Raw genomic sequence first — 26,710 nt, forward strand, 5'->3', positions numbered from 1 at the left:
CCCCCCCCCCCCCACCTATCACAACACTCCACATCCAGGTGATAAATGAGGTTGCCCCAGTGTGTGGTATAAGGTCAAAGGTCGATGTAACAGTTCTTGCGGAGTTTGGGGGGCAAATTGAAGTCACTGGGACGTTGGATGCTATGGACTATGCCCTTGGGTTACCAGGCTGGTCAAACTGCTGCCTTGCCTGCACCGGTCTGTTCCAGCAGAGGGAGGCAGAGACTCTCATGACTGCTCATTGCTTCTCAACAATGAAAATGGTTGTCACAGATTTCATTGATCAAGCCCTTTCTTAAAGAAATGTGCGTTAAATTGCAGATTTAGCATATATCAACATTTCAGATTGTGTGCTTGCTTACTTGTACTATGTCAAATTTGGAAAAATAAACAAATTCTTTGAGTACTTCGACATAATATAACCAAAACGTGTTCATGTAATTAATCACTTTTAGAGCTTACTACATAGTGCGTCAATGACATAAAGGAAAATTAATAATAATAAAAATGAGTAGTAGTAGATTATTGAACAATCCCCAATTAGCCTTGCTCTTTAGAGATGAAAAGAGTGGACGAGTAAGTAAAAAGTTGACCAGGTGATGTTTAATGAAGGCCTAGTTTCAAAGGTTGATAATAAATGTACTTTTGCAAGTCAGATAGTTGTGCTGAAGCTTTTTCACATGCTAATTAATTGGTAGATTAACCAATAATGAAAAAAATCATTGCTCCAATAGTATAAAAGTGGCACTGGCACAGCATTTAAGAAGAACATGATGTTTTTTTGGTTGCCCACCTCCGAATATCCTGAAAATGAAATTACTAACAGCTTTTTATGATTTACTGACATTAAAAAAATAAAAAATTTAAAGATTGTTTTGGGGATATTTTAGGCTTCATTTATACAGGACAGCTGCATGAAATGCTGCAAAGGGCCACAGGGCAGAGTTGAACTTGCGGCGGAGTCAAGGAGTAAACCTCTATAAATGGGTACCTGCTTTACCAGGTGAGCCACCCAGGCACCTAATATACGGATATTTACACTGGTTTGCTTCACCAGCTAGACCAAAACTTAACCATTGGGCCAGCAGGTCAGAAAGTGTGTGTGTGTGTGTGTGTGTGTGTGTGTGTGTGTGTGTGTGTGTGTGACATTGGGGGTCATCAGTGTTTAGTCTGTTTTCTCCAGAGCGGCGACTCCAGCTTTCCGTTTGCGTTACAGAGATTTATAGCTTTACCTTCTTAGCGAGGACTTTGGTGTTGTGTAAAAAACACCTACCTCATGTACACCCCCCCATGTTCAATATTAATCCTATAAATAAAATATAAATCTATATTTTGATCCCTGTAATCAAAATATAGACACAAGCACACAATAAGAATTGATTTTGGTTCCTTAATCTAATGTTAATTAACTGCAAAGAACTGAGATGGAGAGATGGAAAAAGAGCTTGGATGTACTTTAGATAGAGATCAAACCTAAATGAAGCATACATTGTGAAAAGGATGTAGAATCAAAAGAGGAAGATTTAATAAAATTACATATTTGTAAGCCAAAATAGAATACTAACACAAGTACCTACACCCTCAGTTACATATCCAACCCATGTCTCGCTTGGCCCCCAAAATTCTGCAGTACTATCAAAATACACATTCATTCTCACACACAGCTTGGCCTCCGTGGCTCCAGCAGGCATAGTAATGGTGCTGGGAGCCAGACTCTCCTGTCTCCGTCGCCTGGCCCGGCTCCAGCCCCTGCGTGTGCGACAGCAATTTCCTAAAGAATCCACAGTCAATGCAACACTTCTCCTTTTTATTTAAACAAAAACACCACTGACCCCCCCTTCACCACACACACACACACACACACACACACACACACACACACACACACACACACACACACACACACACACACACACAACCACTTCTGAGAAACATAAACAGTCACTTGCAATTACAACTCATCCAAGAGTATGATCTATAGTCCTGTCAAATAGCCAGTAGGCCCACAAGGGAAGCAGAGGGTCATTTTTTTCTCGTTTGACCATATCCAAAACTGTTTATATCTGCTTTGTTTGTAGACATAGGCCTGTAAACCCTGAAACAGGTAGAAAAATACATCAAAGCTCAATTATTTAATGACAATTTAGAGCATGACTATTTTATTGTGCATCTTATTGTTAAACTCTCATCTTCTGCTGTTAACCATGTTTGGCTCAATTTCCGCCTTACTTCTATTCACTTCTTGGCCCAAATGAAATTGCTAACTTAAATGGTCTTTGTGTTCAATTTAACCAATCTATAATTTATTATCTTTCATTTCGAAACCGTTTAAGTGTCCAAATGGTATTGCAAGTAATTTTCAAAATTGACACAATTGCTGATTGCTTGAGATTGACCCCATCACATGTGGGCTATCATGTTACACACATCAGAAGCCCCAAACAGTTGCAATTATTCATGACAGATCTGACATAAAAAGCTTATCATCTCTGTCTGAAGCCTGCTGTAAATAAATCCACTGATGATCAACCAACCTGACTTAATCTCCCACTTCGATTTCCAAACACACACACACACACATACACACACACACACACACGCTTCACAAATCTTAAATCTTGAGTCCGTCAACAGAGAACAAGCTGAAGTTTATGAGATTAGACGTTTGGCATCAACTATCAAAGCGAGCAACAGCAGAAACAGTGTTCCTTTTAAAAGGGGATCTGTGTGTTTCTGTGCATGTGTGTGTGTGTTTTGTGTGTGAAAGGGTGTGTGTGGGACCCCATCTAAACAAGACCCAACATCCCCTTTGTTGGTGAGTTATTCAGGAGAGCGTGTTGATGGAACCGCATCGATGTTTGGATTAGGGCATGCCTCCGTGATCAAGTGCTCAAACACTAGATAAGAGCGACAGAAAACACCCTTTAATCCTGGCTAACCCTTTTCTAAATAGGATGGGATCGTACCAGGCTCACTGGAGGGGAGGAGCACTTTTAAAAAAATGGCTCTAATTTTAGCCTCAATCTGGTGTGCTTATACTATGATTTACTTTATTATAAATAACAGAAAAGAGTTTGTGGACTTATATAAATGCAAATCAGTGACTGAGTGTTTTGAAAAGCAAAAGCTAACTGGCTGCTTACTCCAGCTGCATATTTACTGTACAGACAGGATGTGGTATCTTACTTTCGGCAAAAAAAGGAGAATGTGAAATCCTTCCTTCAAACCTTAAATCAACATTTTGTGATCAGCACTGGTTGAAAAAAAGAAAAGAAAATCAGAGGATAAAATTTTGCTGCTTTGTACTCTTTTTCACTTTAATTTCATAATTTAAACTGAATAATTTAAAGCGTTTGTCCAGTTTTCTGCCTTACGCCATGCTTCCATTGCTGTCATGATTATGCATGGTGATCACTTTGCGCTCTGGACTTTAGTTGTAAACCAGAATAAAAATTATGCCATATGTTTTTTCTTATGTGTTTACATTTTAAGATGTATTGTGTACAAGCTCAGCAGTTTCACATCAGGTGTAGTCTATATCCTCAATGTTCCACTTTTGGGATTGCTCCGTTGCCGAATTCACTCATTAAGATCGGATGTCCGTTGCCTCAGGCTTCCTTTGTGTTGGCATTTAAACTCCGGTGGATTTATGAGGACTATGGTTAACCTTTTCTCAGATCTCTGCAGGGTAAATCCAAAGAGCTAGCTAGACTATCTGTCCAATCTGAGTTTTCTGTTGCACGACTAAAACAACTTAAAAAAAAGACTCATGTTTCACCAAAACAAGTTCCTTCCCGAGGCTATTTTGCAGCGGCACCGCATTTTCCCCCCGGTGCTTAGCACTGCCCAAGACGATTGTGTTGGTTTAAAGAGATGCCAATAAACCAGAGCACGTTTTTCTCCCATCCCGGAATGCTGTGTGGACTAGCCAGACCCTAGCTCTGGCAAAGCAAGACTACATCAGGTGTGATTCAAGGTACATCAGCTAAAGGCAGCTCCAAAACGTTTTTCTGGTATTGTGGCTTGCAATCATCTATCACAAGCTCTTTTAAAATCACTACTTTTTCTTTTCAGTCTCTCTTTCAGTGAGAAATGACAGTAGGCAGAAGCACATTTTTTTTTTTTTCTAGATAAAATAAATGACTTAGGAGAGAACGGCCATTCATTGCCAAGTTTAGGTCGCTTTCGCTCTCTCTCTCCGTTTTCATTTTCACCCCTTGTTTCGCACAATTGTGCCACAAAACTGTTGAAATTGGATGTTAAAATACCTTTTCTTTAGCAACCTGTCAGCTTCAGGCTGACGTGTGAAAAGGTAATACAAGCTTTACTCTCACCGAGGCCCCCCCGCGCACGCCCTTCCTTACTGCCTCAATAACTTCACCAAATTTACACTTTCCTCCAAACCATCCTAAACCAATGAATACCACGACTCGAGTGTTTTTAACACCTCATTAGACAAAAAGAAATGATAGTAGTTTATATTGATAACACTCAAGGAAGGGGATTTGCCGTGTGTTGCCAGAATGACAGAATATCCAAAGAACAGGGACTACAAATCATTAAATGTGATGCATTTATTTCCCACTGGCATCACGTCTGCTGAAAGGAATCTACAGGGATGGACCGTGAAAACCTTACAATGCCATTCAAAATAATAACCCTACAGTAAATGTTTAAAATGTTAAATGAAAAGAGTAGTTGATCATTTTTTTTAATCAATTGACCTATTGATTACAACTATTATGATAATGGATTCATTGAGGCATTTTTCAAGTCATTAAAAAGAAGCCCTCCGTCCTCTTGTTCCACCCTCTCCCGTGTAACGATCTGCTGCTTTTCTCTGTTTATATGATTGTACTGTGATTGTTTTGGGGTTTTGTACTGCTTTAAAGATGTCATCTTGGATTCTGGTACATTATGAAGGAGACTAAACAATTAACAAATTAATTTAAAAAAATTAAAAATGAAAATAATTGGAAGATAAATCGATAATGAAAATGATTATAAGTTGCATATAATATCCTTAATATTTTAGTCATGCAGGCTTGTGAATGTTGCCGGTTTGTTCACCAAACAACTGAAGTGTCTCTTCCCTATTATCACCACTGAGGGGTCCTTGAGCAAGACCCCTGAGGCCCTTTTTAACCAAGCTCAACTTATTCTACACTGCGTTGGCCAGTCAAATACATGCAAACACCCATTCCTGGCAGATTACTTTGTAATGTGAATGTACTAGTTCTATACTTTGGAATCACCATTTTTGCCAAAAACATGTCTGTCAGCATTACAAACCCCAGTGTTTAGGGCATTTGATAAGTATTTTAACCCTTTTACCTATTACTCCAACTGGACTTCCTAGATCGTATTTCATTGTCTGCATTAAAACAACACACCCTCACCAATGCATTGTATGAATCCCTGCCAACCCCTTATGAGTCTGTAGTTGTACTTACAGATGCAACTGTGTGTTTGGGTGTGAACAGTTCAACAACTTAAGGGCTGTATTAAAAATGCACTGACAGAAACTTAAACCAAACATCCTTAAAACTAGGTTTGTCAATGTCCACTAGAAGCACTAACAAAGCATTTTGTTGTAAATGCACCTTGTCCTTTCTAAATTCATTAACTTGAAACACTCAATTAGGATGACATAAGCTGTTGACAAGGAAAAACGGCAAGTCATTACATCTCAAACATGACAACCCCTGAGCGCCCTTACAAACAAGGATTGTTAATTCCTATGTCTAGATTAAAAACACCTGTTGGTAAACAAGACAATTATTCTGTTCAGTCCAATAGGGAGCTGTTCGTTAATCATACATGCATCCTCCCCAGTTAAAAGGCAACCTGATATTCCCCCACTGAATTCTCACTGATTAACTCGATACTCCTGACTGTTTAAAATTCATCCCACCAATGAGCGTGCATGCGTGCGTGCATGTGTGTGTGTGTGTGTGTGTGTGTGTGTGTATGTGTGTGTGCACAATTGTGTTCTTCCCCCAAGATCCTGGAAAGTGTATGCATAAAATATCCCAGTCCCTGGCGTAAGCACAATTAGCTGTTAAATAAAATACCTAGCCTACTCCTCAACGCTTTTGCAACATTTTAATTAGACAAACCAGCTGAAGTGAGGGCCCGTTTTAGTAAAATAAACAGCCCTGTTTGCCAAGAAAAAGCTCCCTAGAGGGGAAGGCTTTAAGTGGGGTTGCTTGGGGCAGGAAATGGAGAGATATCAGCAGTTTACCAGAGGAGCTAAGAGATTTTTCTCCTTGGAGAATAAGAAAATGTCTGAAGGTTTTTTACCTTTTCCATTTTTGTACCACCGTGTTAGTAACTTCTTTTTAATGCATCTGCCTCAGTGTAACGTCAGACATAGTGTCAGTCTGGTCCATGACTGTGGATTTTTGGATACTTATACCTCTTTTACAACATTTACCAGAGTTGGGCTAGGGTTGTCTGATCAGGGTTCAATACCAGCAGAACTGTTTTGTGGCTACTTTTATCCGTCATTGTACAGTAGGGAGATAGAAAAAAAGCTTACTTTATGATTGTTTTGTTGTAATTACGTTCTAAAGCACAAATAAGCATCAAACACTTCATATTTATTGCATAAGCTGGACAAGGAGGTAGGTTACTCTAGTATTGATTTTTGACTATTTTGAAATGAGGGAAAAACATTTCTCTTTTTGATTTCATTAAATGTAATGTTGGGCCTTGCTGTCTGCTTCAGGACTTTTTTTTTGGGGGGGGGGGGGATTGCATTTTAGGCCTTTATTTTTATAGGACAGCTGAATACATGAAAGGCGGGAGAGAGGGAGAATAACATGCAGCAAAGGGCCGCAGGTCGGCGTTGAACCCGCAGCTGCTTGTTGAGGAGTGGACCTCCATACATGGGCGCACGCTATACCAGGCGCCCCCAGGACTTCTTTTTTAAAAAGACAGAGAAAAAAGAGAGATTTGCGCTACCCAGCAGACGAACTGAACTGCAGAGTGACAAAAGCTGTGTTTTCTGTACTGAAATAGCAATTTAATTGTCGTCCTTCTGTCACTGAAGCTGAATTTAGGGTTAAATTGCTTAAGTCAGGTTGAATAGTTCTATGTGCAGAGAAGTCAATTACAGTAACTCAAGTACTAAAATAGTAAATATGCATTCCTACTATTGCTGATTTTTAATGCACTAAAAAACTGGTTATGGTTTAATCAGAATTTTGAATTCAAGTTAGAGAGGGAGAGAGAGAGAGAGAACTGAGGGATGAGTAGGAGGGATGAATTTATAATTTACAATCAAGTTGCCAAATTGGCCTTCTCACAGTGACACTGTGTAATTACATTATTTATGGTGTCTTCAAAAGCACTGCTTGTCTACTGAAAAGTTCTCATTGCATGTAATCACACTACACTTGAGTAATATCCAAAGTTCTCTATTTCTGGAGGATATTCCAGACACTCACCCAACAGAATGTACGGTGTTAATGTTGTGCAACACAGCTGAGCTGAATTGAAGGAAGTATAGTGTCTAGTATATGTTTTGAGATGGATTTGTAACTGCTCAGGTTGATTCCAAAAAACCATGTGCCTGTTCCAGGTTACATTTCCTGTCCCAAAATTGCTTTTTCACAGTTTCTCGTCTTATCAAACTACATATTATAGAGGTAGCTGAGGCAAAAGATAAAAAAAAAAACATACTCTAAAGAGAAGTAGTGGAGATTTGAGTCCAGACATAAATTATTACAACCCAGTTTGTATTCTCATCTACAAGAGATCAAGATTTACTTTCACACATCAGGGAGTGGCTCTGCATTGTTCTTTATTGTCATGGTGCGTCCTAATGAGATTTCTCCTGCACTTATACCCGCATTCATCTTCTTCCTTCCTGCCTTTTCATCTCGTCCAACTGTGGCATAGAGGAAATAAAATCCCCATGTCTTTCTTTGTCTTTCTTGTATGTCTGTATTTTAGCCAGTTAATTATACTTTATATACCTCTCTTTTGTCATTCTGTATCCTCTCCAGCTCTTGCATTTCCATTCCAAAGCATGCCATATCACTGTTTTCCATCTCTTGTCAGCTATTCTCACTCCTTTTCTCCATTGAGAGTGTCGTTCTCAACATTTTTTTCCCCCCAATGACTCCGAGTCTCACTCTTGCATTCCCATTTCTCTCTTTGTTCAGACTTTTCTTGAAGTGACAACTGGCATATTGTCATATCTGTAATCACGCTGTCATGCAATTTTCAAACATTGTCAATCATTTTTTTTGGTAGAGGCTCTAAGGCGGGGGAAATGTTCTCCAAGAAAAAGCTTCAAGAATCAAACGAGACTATTGTCAACACACATAAGAGAACCACTTGTAGTATCGTGTGTGTGTGTTTGTGTGTGAGATAACACAGATTACTTGTTTAAATATTTGTATATCCTCTGAACCATAAGGGAAATCCAGTGTCACCAATCCTGGGTTGCTTCAACAAAGTGGGTTTGTATATACGTGTTTGTGTTTGTATTTTTACAATAAAATGCGGAAAAAACTTAACAGGATCAGATAAATCCTGCGTTTTTCACCTGTAACCTGAACTGATAATTGCTGAGAGTTACATTACATCCAATCAAAAATGTGTTTGACAAACTTTGTGACCTGCACATATTGGGGATTAAAAACAATAATTCAGGCTCAGTGGACTTTATGTTTTGACTTCATGATGAACACTTGCAACACCTAGCCCGCTACTCAATACTGAAGTGTTCTTAAGCAAGAGGCCGAACCTCTCTCATGACCACATAACCTGTAACATGAGACTGATGCCGTGATGCTGATTGTCTTTCACTCTCTATGGCAGAGACTTGTGTTCACAGCATGTCCACTGGGTGGCAGTATAGCCCCAGTAGAAAGCCACCAGTGAGCCGATAGAACTCCCCCTGGATGTCCTCAAGTTCAGTGTTACTCTCTGAGGGACGAAGTGAAGGGGAATGTCACTTAAACCAAGTATGTCAACTTTCTTGTATCTAAAAAAAAAAAGACAAAAAGAAGAGATTCCTCACCTATTACGAATATAAGCAATCTTTCAAAAAGTGAGCATTAAAGCCTGTAAATTACATTAACTCCCCAAAATAAAACATTATAGTTCTGTGGAATGGACAGAATTGAACCTCTTGTTTGGTCTGTGTTGTTCACTGTAGATGACTTCAAGTTTTTTATTTCAGAAGATGTTATTAGATAGTCAACAGTGGAGTGCTTGATTGTGATAATGGTTAAAACTAACATTAACTTTTAACTCTGACAAACTGTAGCATCAAACTTGGTTAGCAGCAAAGATGCAAAGATATATTACCAAAAAAAGAGAAATGTTTACTATTAGTAGTTTGTTTTGATTTGTGTATCTTTTGAGGAATGCATTGTCTGGTTTTGAGCTCCTGTAGCCAGTAAAAGGCTTTTCCTTCTTTCTTCTTTGCTTCCTTCCTCCCTCCCCACTTCTACTTTTTCAGTGCTCAGTGAGTGTGTCTCGTAGCTTTGCTGCAGCTATTTACAGCCACATAATACTAGCTAGATAAACTCTTTTGATGTACCGCAATCTCAGATCTCTTCTCTTTGTCTTTGATGGGAATAGGTTTAGACATGGCAATCAAGACGTATTCACGTGAAAGGCATTGATTGATTCTTAGATTATTTTTCAATGGAAAGTTTAGATTTTTCTTTAAAAGGGTTTATTTTGAACATGGACATGAACAATCAGCTGTATTTTCAGCCAAAATAGTTTCCGTGATGGGAATTAGTTACACAGTCAAAGTTGTAGTAAAGTGAATTTCATTTTGGAGTTCAGGACTGCCCAAAGAAGGTTTGTAGCCTTCTGAGAAATTATGTTTGGCTCTCTCAGGGGCTCTTAAGCGTAATAAGATATTCTATTTTGTTGTTTTTTTATTCAACTTAATCATTTTTGAGTGATTTAGTGATTTTTAGAGTACTTGCAGAATCACAGAGCTGGTTTAAGATACTGTTAAATTGTCAAGATGGAAAATTGCTAACTGGAAAAGTAACTAACCAAGAACAATACTTGCACAAATTTCTCTTGGTGGCAGCAATGCAGAGACAGAGCACAATCTATACGCACTATATTGACGAGACAACAGAAATGCATCTGGAGGCCAAGAGGCAGGACATATAACAGACAACACAATAGGCACATCAAGCTGCAAGTGTAGGTTCAGCATCCAGTGACAGATATTGTTTTTCAATACCGTGTTCCTGAGTGAGAGAGTGAGCGATAGATAGGGGTGTGTGATAGTTCGTCAGTCCAAACAGAGTCATAAAACGCTGCATGGTTAAGCCTGATGAATTAATAACAGGGAGGCATATGGGTCCCAGGGGCACTGTGGGAGCAGAGCAGCATGGAGAGCAGAGAGAACACACGTTGAAAACACACACACACACACACACACACACACACACGTCTGAATGCATCCATATAGACAGATTCTCATTTGCATCCATATAGAGTGTAGGACAGACAGGGACACATATGCATGTACTAATACAGGCCGAGACACTCACGAGTCTTCTTCAATCACTCAAGGTTAAAGTGAACGAAACACTTAATTCATAACTCCTGTCTCTCTTTAAAAGTTAAGCCCTCTACTTTGTTTACTTGACACGTAATTAAAATGACACATATTCTTAGATTGATGAAAGTGTTGATCATTGCTTGTTGAACATTATCTAATGAAGGCCAGCGGAGGTCAAAACATTTTTGAATAAACTAATCAAAGAGCATTGATGCAGCATGCAGGGATATTTTTCACGTTAATTGTTTTGTCTTTTGCATCAAGCTCAGCATTTCAGTTTTGTGAGTGCTCATTGGCTGTTTTACTGTACCTGCAAGCCCGTTATGATTGAGAATGTGCGAGTGAAGCTGGTACTCAGGTCTAATGATCAGCATCTGAATCACTTTAATTGCCAAGTTCAATTAAAGCTTGGGGTTACAATTTATTGTTAAGATGTGCCAATCTTATCCGGCTGAACCACAAAGTGAGGCTCCCATTATGCTCTTATTTTCTCACTATCTCCCTTCTTTCATGACCTGGAAACGATTGTTTTCCATCTTGATGACAATCCCAGTACTGTGAGAACATGCAACTTTGGCTTTACTTTCCAAACACTTAAACACATGAAGCAATATTTTAAGGTGACATCAGTTACAATAAAGAACGGTTGGCTGTGACTAATTGAAAGTTATGAAACTAAACTCAAGAACAAACTAGAGGAAACAAACACTAGAGTTCGAAAGAGGCTTTAAATCCTGTTCCTCTTTGCATCTTTTTAACATTTATGTTGTCTGCAGTTAAAGCAACACTAAAGAACTTTTCCCGCTTCGGTCCCCCTTCAGATTGGATGCAGAATTGTCCCATTATGTCTCATTCAAACTACAGAGCCGCTACCCGATCTGGCAAACTTGCACAGTGCGGTCATAGACGCTAGAGAGCCGCATAGCAAATGCAGAAGTGCTGTTCAACCGGTTACGAGTTAATGATTTTGGAAACATTATTTTAGGTTACAAAAAGTTCTCTAGTGTTGCTTTCACTTGGATTATGTAAAAGGACTTCTCTTGAATTTATTTTCAATAGAATCTGGCATCACCTGCTGCCATTTCATTGTGTGCATATGACATCAGGTTAACCTTTAAAGCCTCTCAGTACAGAATTATACCAAGTATAACCCTGGCATTGGCAGTACAGTTACATTGATTGACTATTTAATAAAAGGCCTGTTATTGTTGTTCTTAAGATGAATGTGATATCAGGATAACAGTTTACTTGGTAGTAGGCCTTCACGATTAATAATTATAAAAATCGCAATTGCTATTCACCCTGTTCACAATTTAATTTTTAAATAAATTTTATTTAAAAAAAATACTTTTTTAATGACTTTGATTGTCATTTAGCATCACAAACGCTAATACTTTCTTCTGTGAGTTTTAAACATGGACTGTATACAATAGGTTTTAAAGCACTCCCAAGCGCTGCAATGCTTTTCCTTCTCTTCATTGAAGCCTCTTTGTTTACAGGCTGCGGTGATGTGTGCTGTAGGTGCCAAAATAAATCTATGTTTGGTACTGCCAAAGCAAAAGAAATCAGGATTCATATTTTCCCATGAATCATGCCGGCTTACTTGGTAGACTAGTGATTGGCAGTCACCCCATCTAAAACCACCAACTCAGAATTATTGTTATCTTCAGATAAAAAAATTCAAATGTATTTTTTACACTAAATGAGAACTGTGTATTTTGACTACTTGCATTGAAAGTGCATTGGGAATCTTTAAATGCTCAATACAAACATTAAGAATAACTACAGACTTGAAAACATTTGAACTTAGCCCTTATAAACCCATGTCAATCAAACCCAAGAGCACATTGGTTTGTTTAGGGATACAGCCTTCCTCCTATGTTTCCTGGTTCATCAGATCATATCTAGAGGTTTGCGCCATCTCACCATCTCTCCTCAATTTCCTTGCTCTCACTTTCCTCGTGACATTTAAAAGGATTGGATCTTAGCCTTTCCTGAAGTGATGACAAATTAATCCACTTAGAAAAAAAACAAAATATCTATATTTCATCAGGCGGTGGTGACGGTCATTTAGCATTGTCACAACAAGTTACATGTTAAAAGGCCTTTGCGCCGCCTTTTCCTCCAATCCAAGTTGAATAATTGAAAATATTTTCACTGACTGTCAGGCCCTGAGATGTGCCGACGAGGCACCATTCCTGTGAGTCTCACAGCTTGCGTCTCTTGTTTTCTAAAGCTCTGACATGGCGTTGCTGCATGCCTCTACGTTAGTGTGTGGGCAATTTCTTAGTTGGGTTATACATGGCGTGGTTGTGGGAATGTACTTGGGCTGCCTGGCTTTGGCTTAGCAAGCCATATGTCTCCACACAGCCTTGGATAAACATGGATGGACAAATAAAATGCATATAGCAAAACGTTGTGACGTAGGCAAAGCAGGGAATGTACTCTGGCCCACAGACAGGTGGATGCATAGAACAATACTGGCACAATCACAGAGACTCGGCAGCACAAAACTTTGAGCCGTCATGCATGTAAGCATTTGTGTGCATTGTTTATATGCATGTGCCAGTTTCTGTATATGTATGCATATGCATGTGTGTGTGTCTTGGCTGCCAAACATGGAGAGCAGGAAGGGAGATGAGGGTAGATGGTTGGAGGGGGTGTTTATTTATTCATTACCCAGTGGCCTCCGTGGTTTCAGGGGGACGTGGCAACACTTGTCCTGGGCCCTTTAGCACTGGTATGTTTGTGGCCTGCTTTGGCCCTGCCAAACCCTTTAGCTACCACCTCCTCTGCTCTCTGCTCTCCTCTATTCCTTATGCTTTTTGTTCTTTTTACTCTGGATCCTGCCTAGGTGTTCAATTTCGTTTCTTTTATAATGGTTTCTTTCCTTGTTTCTTTGCACTACTGATTAAACAACAAGACATTGCATGTTGAAAATATGATGGAATTGAAGGTACAGTATAGGCACATGTTAATAACCTGAGACAGAGCCAGGCTAGCTGTTGCCCTTTCCAGCCTTCTTGCTTAGCTAAGTGAACTGGCTGCTGAGTGTAGCCTCGTGTTTACTGGGCAGATATGAGTGTTCTTCTCCAGTAAAGCTCTGCAAAAAAAGGGAATTACTGTATTTCCAAAAATGCTGAGCTATATTTATAGTGATACTGTGCGTTTTGGCCTCAAAAATCCAGTTTGGCTAGAAATCGTACCATTTGCCTGAATCAAATTTTGATTGTTGGTTTGGACACACTGATTTTTTTACAAGAGGGGACAAATCTAAATAACAGAGTGAAATTCAAATAGTCTTCTAAACAGTAACCGAAACAGTGGAGTGCTGTTTGGGGTTGACTTCAGCATCCTGTCAACAGGACACTGTGTTTAATTCCATGCACTAGAGGTGTAAACACTTTGCGTGATCGGACAACACGTTCCACGACCTATAATTATTTTTCAGAGTATCCCGACCCTTACATTGATCCCTTTTTTACAATATTGTTCTCCCACTAAAGATCTACATTTTGCGTTCACAATAACCGCAAGAAGATCCACATAAATGAGTTAGCTTAACATAAAGAATTACATTGAGGACAGGCACATCACAACATAACACAATATTAGCTTATGCTGTGCTTCGAATGACCTGACTGGGCTAATCTCCCCCATGGTGGGAGATCATAACAAAAGAACTGAGCCAGGCACACATTTCGCTCCTGACCCTTCTCACCATGCTAGGCCCAAGCGTGTGTTCAAACCCCAACACGATCAATGGCCATACTGAGGGATCAATTTCTCAGTCTTTGGGGTGTCAAATGTGATATGGCATTACTTTGGCTGGGTGGCAAAAGGAGCCTGGGCTCACTGATGCTTCAAAGCTTCTGGTTTTCCGTCAAACCATTCAAATCAAGATTCAGATTGGTGCAAGGTGATGAGAGGGGAAATAGATGAGAGGGCTTGATCCTGTCAGCCCTCCTTATTGTTTTCAGAAGCGTGTTTCATTGGTCCAGTCATCCTTAATTGATTGGTGGTTGTTTATAAGTCTGTTTGGCAAGGTGATTATTTGTGGTGTGTTTGTGATTTGTGTGTTTTTTATTTGTCTTCATCTTTGTTGTTAAGCGGTGGTGTTTCTAAACGAATTTCTGAAAACCACCTGTGTGGAGTGTACTGTTCTGTGATTGTACTTTATCATATAATCATTATTATATTTCCTGTTAATAGAGTTTTAGTCTCTGTAAGTATGTTTATCTATTTTCAGTCATGGTAGTTATCACCTTTTTTATAATAAATGCTTCAAAGAAACTGTTGTTGCTGCAGCAAAAAACATAAAACACACTTTCTTTGTTCAAACAATGCACAGTATCTATTATTGGTCTTGGGGAGCTCCAATCCAAAACACATTTATGCAGTGGTCTTGGACCAATCGAAGGTGAACCACACTAGCCACACTAGTGGCTCTTTGATGATATATTTGGGCATAGGCTTTGTGCTAAATGCTAACATCAGCATGCTAAGATGCTTACAACAACAATGCTAACATGCTGATGTTTATCAGACAAAACATTTACCATGTTCACCATCTTAGTTTAGTGTGTTAGAATACTAACATTTGCACAAATAGCACCGGAGACCACAAACTTTGGTTGTAGCGCTATCCTATTGGGTGCAGAGTGAATTTTAAAGACAACCGTTTGTCCTGCCCCTCGGATTGAGTCCTGCCAACGGTGAGTTCCCAGACCCAACATCTTGATGTGATTCTGGCTTGTCAGGCTAATATTGAAGTGCATTTACTAGGGCTGCATGATATGGCCTTAAATCAAAATCACGACTAAATGCACATTTTACCTCTAACAATAAATGAACAATGATTAAATAAAAAAAAAAAGAGAAACAGCTGACAACCTGCAGGTGGAGGCGCTGGAGACAGGCTCCAACGTACACGCCGCGGGCCGCTGTGGACTTGGGTCAGTCCCACAAGTGGTTTCAGGAAAGTGGCTGCATGGTCCAACAATTCACAAAACATCAACACCGGAACGACGCAACCTATAGTCTTTATATGTTTTAGTTACTTCTTATCAGTGCTCTAGGCTAAATGTGTTAACAAAAAAACATTTTAGGTTTTTACAAATGCTGTGGCAACAACTATTAACGTTAGAATAACTATAACACCACACCAGATCTAGCTAGACTTGAAACAAAACAACAGGCACGCTGCACACACTTGTTTGGGCTTGCGAGTCGGCCAAAGAGTAGTTACGTTACGTTCTGAGGGGATGGCGATAGTGTGAGACGCCGAAATGGCTGACAATAAGATTCTGAATGGAAAACGTCCTTTTTAAAAAGTTGCCAAATGGTTCCATTGACAAGACCAAAGTGATCTGTGTGTTTTGTTGTTGTGAACTGAGCTATCAGCGCAGCACGTCCAGTCTGAAAGACCACTTGATGGCTAAGCACACAGCTGATACAATTTCTCTCCCGCCGTCAAAGCATTTTTTCAACCTTTTTATTGATTGTCAGTGTTACACTGAGTGAGAGAATATTTTCTCCAAGTGTGAATGACTGCTTCAAGTGAGAATGTTATGTGTGAAAATGAACACCACAGTAGGCTATATGCCAATGTTGTTTCAATAAAACATTTGGACAAAGCAAGCCAATCCACTTTTACATGTAGATTACAAAAATAAATCAAGGAACATTTAGAATAGATACAAATGTGCGATTTATTGTGAGTTAACTATAAGAATAATGCGACTAATCGCTATTAAATATTTTAATCGTTTGACAGCACTACTTAATGGCAGTAAAACCAAGGCGTTTTGGGACCAAAACAGAGTTGGCAACCAGCGATATTTCAGGAGAAAGACACAGAAAGGAGAAAACAGCACATACGGAAACTGTATGAGGAAAAATAGCAACCCTTTAAAGAAGAAAGAGGAAAAACACAAAAGTATGAAAATTTAATTGAAAAATAAAAACGATGTTATCCCATAAAAAACATTCTAAATGGGCTTGGTAGGGCTGTGTATGGCGGGAAGCCGCACAATGTACCTAAGGCACTGCAGAGTGTTAACATGAAAAACACATCAGAGTAGAGGAAGGAGGGAGGGGTAGGCGGCCTGTGTGGGTGGCCGATACGTTTCACTTTGCACTTAGTGTGTGCATTATGCGTGCATGATATGACTGCATCTACAAATGATGTAGGTCACACACAACAGTTCAGAGAGTAAGTTACACATCTGATTACAAAACTTAATTAGATTTAAAATTACATCAACTGTTCATTCCAGAAGTACAGGACAGAAGGGCCTTCACACCTCAGTATGTTGTGGTGGTAGGTGATGGACATACTGTAGATGATAGAGGGGGAAGTGAGGCGTCATTCTTTACCAGGAAAACATGTTACATAAAATGAATGCTGTCTGCCTCAATCACAAACTTGGATTGTAAGAGAATTGAGACAAAATAGATCATTTTGTCTTAAGTAGAACTGAATTTGCTATGGTAATTTCTTCACACATGATTCTATATGCACTAATAATACTGTAAAAGTAATTACAATTTATAACCAGTCAACATCACTACTATTTAATCTATTCTTTAAAACAAATCAGACGGGCAAAAATCTAATAGTTGCAGATTACTTCTAGTGTCAAATGGGCTACAGCAACAGTGCCAGACACACCTGGTAAGTTGTCATTAATATAAAATAAATCTAAATGTACTTTTGAATACTGTAAGTTATGGTACTCATTGTTTCGTCTAATATACAGAAGCAAACCTCATTCATTTGGCACCTAAGGCATGAACAAATGAAATAAGAACAGGATTTATGGTCGGAAGGTTGAAGGTTTTACTAAACAGCAAAAGTCAGCAGTGAGTCAGAAATGTCCAATTACATTTTACTGTATGAATCATGAATAAAAAGTGTGTCTTTTCCTGTTCTAAACAGCAGCTATGCTTTTGGTTTGGTTGGAAGACAACTAACTACAACTCTTAATTTCCTGTCTGGTGGAGGGAACAAAGTTGAGACTTGTCAGGCCCTTGACAAGTCTAATTGGAGAAATAAATGCCTTGAGCTAAGTTTGAACAAAAAGGTGTTTGTTTGTGAGGTGTGTGAATGTGTGTGCATGTGTGTGCTTGTACGTCTGCTTGTCTGTAGCAAATACTCACGCATATATCTTGCATTTTTTGATGAAGTAAAAGGGCATGTGTGCATCCTGGATTCCCAGTTTCTTCCGCCCCGGTGGAGGCAAAGTAAAGAAAGAGAGGAGCAAAGAGAAAGGAAACAAACCGGCAGAGGACTTAGTCTGTTAAATATCTCAGGGACTTTCCCATCATTGTCTCCTCTGAGTGTTTACATCAAACCCGTCTCAGCGTTAAAGTTTGCAGGAAGCCACATAGGACCTGCAATAATACAGCAGCACTGACAGGAATGCCCTAAAACTAATAGCTCTTCGTCTTTCTTACACCATCATGCACTTTCTGGCTCTGTTTGTTTCCCTTTTCCATCTCTCTCTCACACATACATTTAAACAGAGTAATAAAACAGTGGTAAACACAGGCACAAACACACATACTATAGGTCCGCACGCACGCACGTACGTATGTGCACACACAAAATTCATAGAGCATGCATGCTGTGGTCTGTTACAGTCAATACATCCATCTAAGTAAAATATGTCAAACCCATATGAACTCCTGAGACCTCTCATTAAAAGCTCTAACCGCGGCTGTTTAGTCACCACTGAGGTCATATCAACCCTTAACCCTGCATCTAAGCTCACATTACACCACCTCTCATTCAACCCATCACTGTTACAAGATCAAATAATATCTGAGGATCTGATCCAGAACCTGTAGCTAATAGCCACCTCAGCACACTCGGCTCTGGGACTCATAATGGAATGAACAGAGCTGTGGACTTGCTGCCGTTATGGCCCAAGGCTGTAATCAATTTCCCCTTGTGAGGGGCCGGGCCATGGAGTTCACTGTTTGCAGGGTTTGATAAGAGGAAGCCGAGCAGAGACCTTTTAGTTTGGCCTAATGTCAGGTTCACCATCAGATAAACGGACTGATTTGATCTCAATGCTGCAGGGAGGAGACGACTGCTGCTGCACTCACTGGAATTCTTATGTGTGAGTGTGTTTGTCATGAAAGTTGACTTGTGTGTTTCTCTCTGTGGTTAAGTGTGACAGTGCACACATGTGTGTATTTGTGTAAAAGTAAATGTGAGGAGGTGTATGTAAGCAAACATACATGAGCAAGTTACGAGCAATGTATTATGTGTAGCATATGAGTATTATGTTCTTTTTCGTTCATTTCCAGATGTGCAAGTAGTAGCTTCTCAAATATCAGTATTTGATGATTTTCTGTGTTTTTATTTGATTGTAAATTAAATATCCAGTCTAAATTGAGTTTTAGACTGTTGGTTGAACAAGCAAGCAGTTTGACTACAATAAAAAACACTGCTACAAATGTTGAGAAATTAATTTGAATACCATAAGAGGTCTTACAGTAATGTGAGTTTCAAAGCAACATGAGAAAACAATTAAAGGAGAAAACAACATTATCTGCACTATTAAGTGCAGTTTTATTGGTTGAAACAAGGTCATAATAAATTAATATTTCAAAGATAGCAGTTTGGAAATCATGTTAACATATACCAAATGGAGACAAACAAGGAGGAAAAGAAATTTGTCAAAACCTTTCAAAAGGAATAGGAACAATATGCATACTGCGAACTGGCAATACATGGCACAATGCCTTTATTCTCCATCTTTTTATCAGTCGTTTCTGATTTTGTTACTTCTAAAGTTAGTTTTTTAGTTAAGTTTTTATAACTTATACATTTTCCCACCCTCGTTTAATTCCTTTCACCCTCTGCCATTTTCAACAACAACATTCCCCTACCATGTTGAATGCTCTACTGCCCCGATGGCACGCAATGTAAAATGCATAAGAGGTTGATCTCTTCCTAGATTACCTGTTTGTTTATGATAATAACTTGACAAATTGATGGTCATTATTTAATGATGTTAACATGCAACTTTTAGCACATTCAGCAATTATATAAAATTTGAGATTGAAAGTTAAGTACCTACTTGCAATCCATTATTATTAATCTCTATCATTGCTGCTAAAAATGATTGATGGATTATATTGACTCTTTGTATAATCTGGAAAAAATGTAATTTTGCATTGCTCATCTTCCCTTGAGCTCTTCTTCTTATGAGACTTTTACAACAGTGCCATGAATGTCTTCAGGTTTAAAGAATGGGTCATGTAAACTTTTAGTGTTTTGTCTAATGCTCTCATCCATCTATCCCACCATCACTTTCCCCTTTTAATTGCCTAAAACACTTTAACCACTAAACCCTCAACCTGTTCACATTAGATGAGCTCTGTTTGTGCTCTGATAACCTCTCTCAGGCGGCTTCTCAACAGGAAAGCTGATGAGAGGGTATATTAAGGCTGTTAAACAGTTGATGAGGGCTAGGGGCTTCTGGGAACCCAAAGAGACAAGAACCTTTATTGGAAATGTAATTTTTGTTTGTCTGCAATTACCTCCCCGCTCATTTGTTTTACAGATGCTGTTGTGATAGCGAGGAGAGAGTATGGTGGATTCTCACAAGGATTGCTCTTCTGAGGGGCTGCAGTTTATTACAAATGGGAAAGCTTTCATTGCAGATTGCCCTAGCGCTGCGTAGAGGTACGTGACCCATCTCAGGCACACTGGGGTCGGCTGTATAGGGTTGAATTTACTCAAGAGAAGCACAGACAAGATGTGTGCACACATGAATTGTGCAAATGAGTATTGTGTTTTATGAAAGACTAACTATGAGTTAGAGAGCAAATGTTGGTGGGGTAACATTATTTTGAGAAAAGTGTGTTGATACAGCACACCATGAAATATGTGTATATGGCTTATGTCCATTTAGTTCCACGGAGTACTATGATGTACAATGGGCTGGCTGGCATTAAGCATGCTTGAATCTGGCTAATTTTATTTTTGGCTACAATTTGTGTAATTGCACATCAATAACATGCATTGTGTCACAAAATATACCACAAAGTTAAAAGCAACAAACATTCAGCGTGTCATTGTTTGCGAAACGGTAGAGGAGTATTTCTGAAGTCAGTAAGGCATTTATTAATCCGATAAAAACAGAATATGATTATGACAAAATATAATTGTTTATTTTTCGTTTTAAGCTGCTCTAAAATGCATTTGTTGTTACCATATTTTTAAACAAGAAAATGACAAAGGAAACTGTTGAATATAAAGGATTGCTTATAGTGACAAACCCAACGCTGCAGCTCATTGGTTTGGTTTCATGGTTTACAACTTTTACGGTTTGGTTCAGTCTCATCAGTGAGTTTCCAGCTGTATCAGTGAGCAAACGCTCTAAAAACTGACTGTACACTACCTACAGCAGACAGACAAAAGTAGCGACTTGCTGGTGGAAAAAAAAGTGAAACAGCTAGCAGCTAAAAACTCTAATATTTCCCTCTGGAGTTGATGGACACAAAAACAGTCTGTCTGCTGGATGTGTAAATAGGCAACTGTTTGCTAACATGTTTACATGTTATTTATAAGCTAATCATATGCCAATGATTTTTTTGCCCTGCCCCTAAGTGGCCAAAAAAGACAAGGTTTAGATGTAGGTTTAAATGTAAACAATAAATCACTTCATAAAATGTTTTTATATGTAACAAATAATGGTAACAACATAACTATTATAGTAGTATTCTCATCCCATGCAGGACATTTTAAAACACATAAGGGGACAAAAAAGGGTTTAGACAGAATTAAAGATGTAAAAATAAGAATAAAAAACAACTATGTGGTTCTGTTTTCTTATTTTGTGCCGCCATATACATGTTAGTAACTGGCTAGTAACAGCTAATCACTTTATCATCAGCGAAAATGTCTTTAATAAGGTCAATACCCCCTGACCTCTGCCCGTATAAAGGAACCGGCCAGTTGCAGTTGTTAGTCTGCCCCACACTGGGAGGCACCATTATCACTCATGGATGATGGTGGGTTCGGGGGAGCTGGAAGGGTCGGGGAGGGGTCTGGGGAGTAGGTAATTTGATTGGAGCAAAATTAGGGATTTCTCTGCCGAGGCATTATTGGAGAGTTCCTGGCGGGTCATTTTAGCTTCACTTCCTCCATATTTCTCAGCTTGATTAAAAATTGATCGGCAACGGCAATGTGAATATATTATTGGGGCCATTATTCACCCCTGACAGATAATTGGATGGTACACACAACTCTATTTTCTTTGGGGGCAATGCCGCGTACGTGTGTGGGGAAGATGGAAGCATGGTGAAGAAGAGAGTGAGTGGGTAGTGGGTGGATAGATGGTTTAGCTGAATCCTTTTTTCCCCTTTTTTATTGTAAGTCAATAAATCACTCCCTCTCCTCTTCTTTCAATCCATCCCCAATCCCATTCCAACCCTACTGTCACTGTCTTTGGCCATATATGATGGATTGGTGTTATTGAAACATCATGCAAAGCATATAATCATTTTTCTGGTAATCATTCATAACCTTTCTCATAAAAAAGTTGGCATACAGCCATGAAATACATGGTTAGATAAAACCAACACGGATTTGGATTTGCTTTTTAGTTTGTGCTTCTGCTCCATCTCAAATTCACATATTACCAAAGATTGAATTTTGTACCGAAAAGCACTAGAGCTGTGGAAAATGTCTGTGAATAAGCCAGTCTGATAGCAGTTAGCTAGCATAGCTGCAGGCGCAGATGGATATTGGAATGAGCAGAATGCAATGTGTGCTTGGTGGCTAATGCTATTTGCTATTTGCCCAAGGCTTAGCTTGCTGCCATTTTCACGCCTTCTTAATGTCTTAAACTGCATGAAGAAAGAGATGGCTTGCACAACATGGTATGAACCCATGCACTGCTGTCTTATGGTTTTGCAAATAATGGAGGGTATGTTGTCAGCAGTATGTTGCCTTTGAGGTATATTTTTGCAAGCCAAATGTAGTTCATTTGGGTCAGAAAGGTTTGTCCCTCAGCTCACTATAAATTGCTCAGATGTCATAAATATCATAGTTTTTGCTAATTACACTGCTCTTCTCTTTTTTTATTCCTATCGAACTACTGGTTCTAATGCTGGATATGTAAAACATATGCTTTCCTGTGTGTGGAAGGCTTTTCCCAAGGCATATGCACCATAAAACAATAGCAAATGTAGAAGTAGGAGCTAGGTATAAGCTCACTGATTTTGTGTTACACCAGTGTGGAATAGACATGCATTTTTAACACAAATATCTTATAAATAATAACAAAAGTGAATTGGGCATTGGCAATCTCCAGTAAAGCTTTAGTTGAGGAGATCTGGGTCAATTGATGTAGAAGCAGGGCAGAAGAAGCAGCACCTGTTTCGACATCACAGTATTCAATTGATGGAATATAAAACATCCTCTGTGGCTGTGATGTCAAGAAGAAAAATAATCCCAGAGTATTCTTGAACGAGATAAAAAGAAAGTTTCCTGCAGGCAAGTTGGCATGCTTTTTCACATGACGCCAAAGAAGTCACAACTGCAAGCTCTAGCCATTCACCCTAAGTACATCTTTCCCCACAGAGGCAGTTATACCAACCCCCTTCCCATGTTCAAATCAAATTAGTAGCTATGATCTCACTTATGGAAAGGCCTCTCAGGAAATGACATGTGTCTGTAACATTATTTGCAGCCATGCTAGATCCCACATGATCCATCCAGTATTTTTTAGTAAATGTCCCTTTGTCTCTCTTTTCCTTTGTCATTCTGACTTCTCTCACACTCCCTGTCTTTATCACTCATTCTCTCTTCTTCTGCAAGGTTCATTCATTTCTTTTCCCTTCTCCTCTCATACCTTTAATGTAATGGCTCTTCTCCAGCATCACTGCCTAATTCTCCTCTTCTCTATATCTCTCCCACTCTCTTTCTGTCCTTGTGGGGAAAAAAACACTGCTTTCCCCTCACAAAGACGCTTCTCCTGAGTGGAAATTACCGGCGGAGATTAATAATAACATTAGGCAGTAATGATGCTGCGCAGAATGAAATATTTATTAAAGATCCCTCTGCTAGCAATTAGCATGGCATGTAATCGTTCAGCACAAGAAATCAAGATGATTGTGCCGCAGTCCCCCGTCCCCTTATCACTCTCTTCTCAGGACCCCCCCCCCCTCCCCCCACACACACACACACACACACTGTCAGTTGAAAACAACCCCCTGTACAGCCTTGACTCTCGCAACTCAACCCCCCATCCCTTGCTACCATCACTGCAAACATTTGCTGCCTCTTCCCCTGATGTCTTCTCTCCATGACAACAGATTCCATACGTGTGTGTTGAGCAGTTGTAGTGGTGGCAGTCTTGGGCATCCAATCTTAATTACATGCACACTGCCTTAAGCTGTGGAGAACACCCCACCAGGCAATTACATTGTCAGTGATGCAGACTTCAAGAATTGCTGTTGATCGGCTCAGGAGAACGTCGAAGTCAGACCGCAGGCACGTCAAAGTGCCTGCATATCTTCTTCGTTCCAAATTCCTGCCAAGTTGTCCAGGGCAGGAGTGAGAGAAACCTTATTATTGAATGCATGTCTTGCGATGTGGAGTCCACTCACTTCCAATGCTAAAGGGATAGGTTATCACAAGTTGCATAGGAGTTTTCCATCCCAGAGCTTTCACTTGCATAACTTTTTGAAAAACTTTGAAGATGTGCAGAGTACACCCTATCTATGCAGCATGGATACATCGGGTATTGTTACCATCTATGTTTACCATCCTTTACTAAATTCCCAATTTTTGGAAGATAAGGTGTCATGGAATCAGTGACGTGAAAATAAAATTCTTAATTAGAAGTGGTAAATTCCTGCACCGAATAATTTCGAGAGTGAACTGCCTTTGAGGATGCGTGCCCTTGTTTTTGTTCACACAAGCATGACCTCATTTTCAAGTCGTCACCTGAGAAGGACAATGGAGAGAAGGAGGCGTGAAGGGGCGGAAGAGGAAGGGCGGGAGGGTGGGGGCGAGGTTGTTGTTACAGAAAAAGTCAAAGGTCATATAATTAAAAGTGTCCGTTTATTGGCTACATCATCAAACCTCAAGGAGCTCATCAATGCAGCCAGCCAGGCGTGCGACTCTGCTAATCAGCTCTCAGACCAGTGTTTAGCCATGCCGAGGCCATCCACCGAATGACAAGAAAGAGACAGAATGAGTGAAAGGAAGACTCAGAGGGGGGAAAGGGAGAAGGGTGGGGGCACAAATAGGGAGTGGGCTAATGTAATAGTAGTTCACTTCTCAAACCTTGACAAAGGGTGGCGGGGAGAGACGGATCAATTTGCCATATCGTGGACTGCGGCCCTGGCAACAAAGGCAGGACATGAAAGCAAACACATTAAGTGATGCTCTTGTATGAACTCTGGCAATCAATAAACATCAGGGGCTGGGGGGTGCAGAGTGTGTTAGGGAAAGAGAAGGAAGTAAAGGAGAACAGAAGAGAGGAACGATGGGAAGAGAGGTGAAAGAGAGAACAATAGATGGGGGAAGAAGATAACGCTGATATCTAACGACAGAGTTCTTTGTCTGACAAACTTTGTCGCTGTTCTTCTCGTATTGTTAATTAGATAGTTATCTTCAGCCCTTTGATAGATTAGATAAGCTGTTAATTAATCTTTGAATCTAATTAACTGTCTTGCTATTAATAGGTTTGGCCACATTATTGTACCTTTGACAGTCAAAGCACTGAAATGAGGATTCATATCCACAGTTCAGGAGTAACAGTTGACAGTTTTAAAAAGTCATGAATCATTTTTTTCTTCAAAAAATAAGAATAATTAGGTTGAACAAGGGCATGACTGGTAGAGTAATTATTGGTTGATATGCTATAATGTGCATTGTTAACATGGTATTTCACCATAGGGTTTTGTAAAAATCATAATCAATATTGAATGCTTTGTCTTTGCCTTCTTTGCAACTCAGACTGGTTTTCTGATACATCATCCTTCTCTGTTTGTGCTTAACAATATAGCAATACATTCACAGTAATTACACAATGGTGATTTTATAAGTGAAGAAGACTGTATTTAAAAAAAAATATTCCTCCCAGCATAAGTAACCACAATGTTTTACATCAAAGATCCAGTGTGTACATTTCCTTCTTCCTTTGTTCAGTATTGACTTTAACTTGCACCCTCAAGATATATTTCTATTTTACATACAGCCTTTCCTATAACCTCTCTACAGAAGTAATTTCCCTTTGGGACAATAAAATCAAGGTGGAAGGACAAGGTGGCGTTAAGTGAGAATGAAAACCAGAAAGTTTTTTTTTTTACTCTTAAAAAAGCAACGTCCTCTGTCTTTTATCCAGATGAATCCTGCTGAGATCAAGGGTCACTTTAGCAATGGAACATTGAAATGTTTATTTATAGAGGGGGCTTATTATCATATTTCATCTTACCTGATGACGTATTCATAAAATCAGACAGGGTTTCTTTATAAACATTTATTTAACTGAGCTTCTGTGTGCTTACATGTACAATAAGCACAGTACATGACCATTCATTTAGGAAAGTATGTAGTATTGGCTTAAAATTTGTTTTAAAATGTTATTGATCAGTTGTTAAAACTCTTTAGCTTATGAGAATGTTGTATAGGCTTTTGAGTGATCTTTGAAACAAATTGATGTTAATTTCACTAAAGACAGAGTGATATGCTGTATCTTACGGCTAATATAATAATTTATACTGTATATTTCCAAGATTATAAGAACTGCGCCGCTACATGTAAATATGTATGACAGTAACATCATTTAGGTGCAAAAAAACTGTAAATACGCAAAGTTTGCTTTTAGACCTGGGCAAAAAGACAGTGAGAAAAAGATGGCTTGTAGGGCAAAGTATAAATTGAAAAGTGCAGTTTTAAAATTACACATATTTTGTTAATATGAAAGGTTTGAGGCCTCTATTTACTCGCTTTGTGCAGATACAAGTTTGGTTTAATATGGATTCAGTGCCTTTGCAGAGGCAATCAGGTAAGAGAGAGCAATACAGGGTCTGTGTCATTTCCCCCACTTACATGCTGGGTGTCATTTCTCAGCCGTCTACTCCAATAGGTGTGTGTGTGTGTGTGTGTGTGTGTGTGTGTGTGTG

At 39.3% G+C, this 26,710-nt stretch overlaps 1 long non-coding RNA gene across 1 annotated transcript in view; it reads left to right on the top strand.

The window, feature by feature from the left end:
* Positions 1-26,710, top strand: part of LOC117960071 — a 67,871-nt gene that overhangs the window by 7,391 nt on the left and 33,770 nt on the right. Inside the window, exon 3 of the long non-coding RNA XR_004660062.1 lies at positions 20,131-20,252. This is a non-coding gene — a long non-coding RNA (uncharacterized LOC117960071). The remainder of the gene's footprint in view (positions 1-20,130; positions 20,253-26,710) is intronic.

This window comes from Etheostoma cragini, chromosome 17, assembly GCF_013103735.1.
Source record: "Etheostoma cragini isolate CJK2018 chromosome 17, CSU_Ecrag_1.0, whole genome shotgun sequence".
Classification (NCBI taxonomy): Eukaryota; Metazoa; Chordata; class Actinopteri; order Perciformes; family Percidae; genus Etheostoma; species Etheostoma cragini.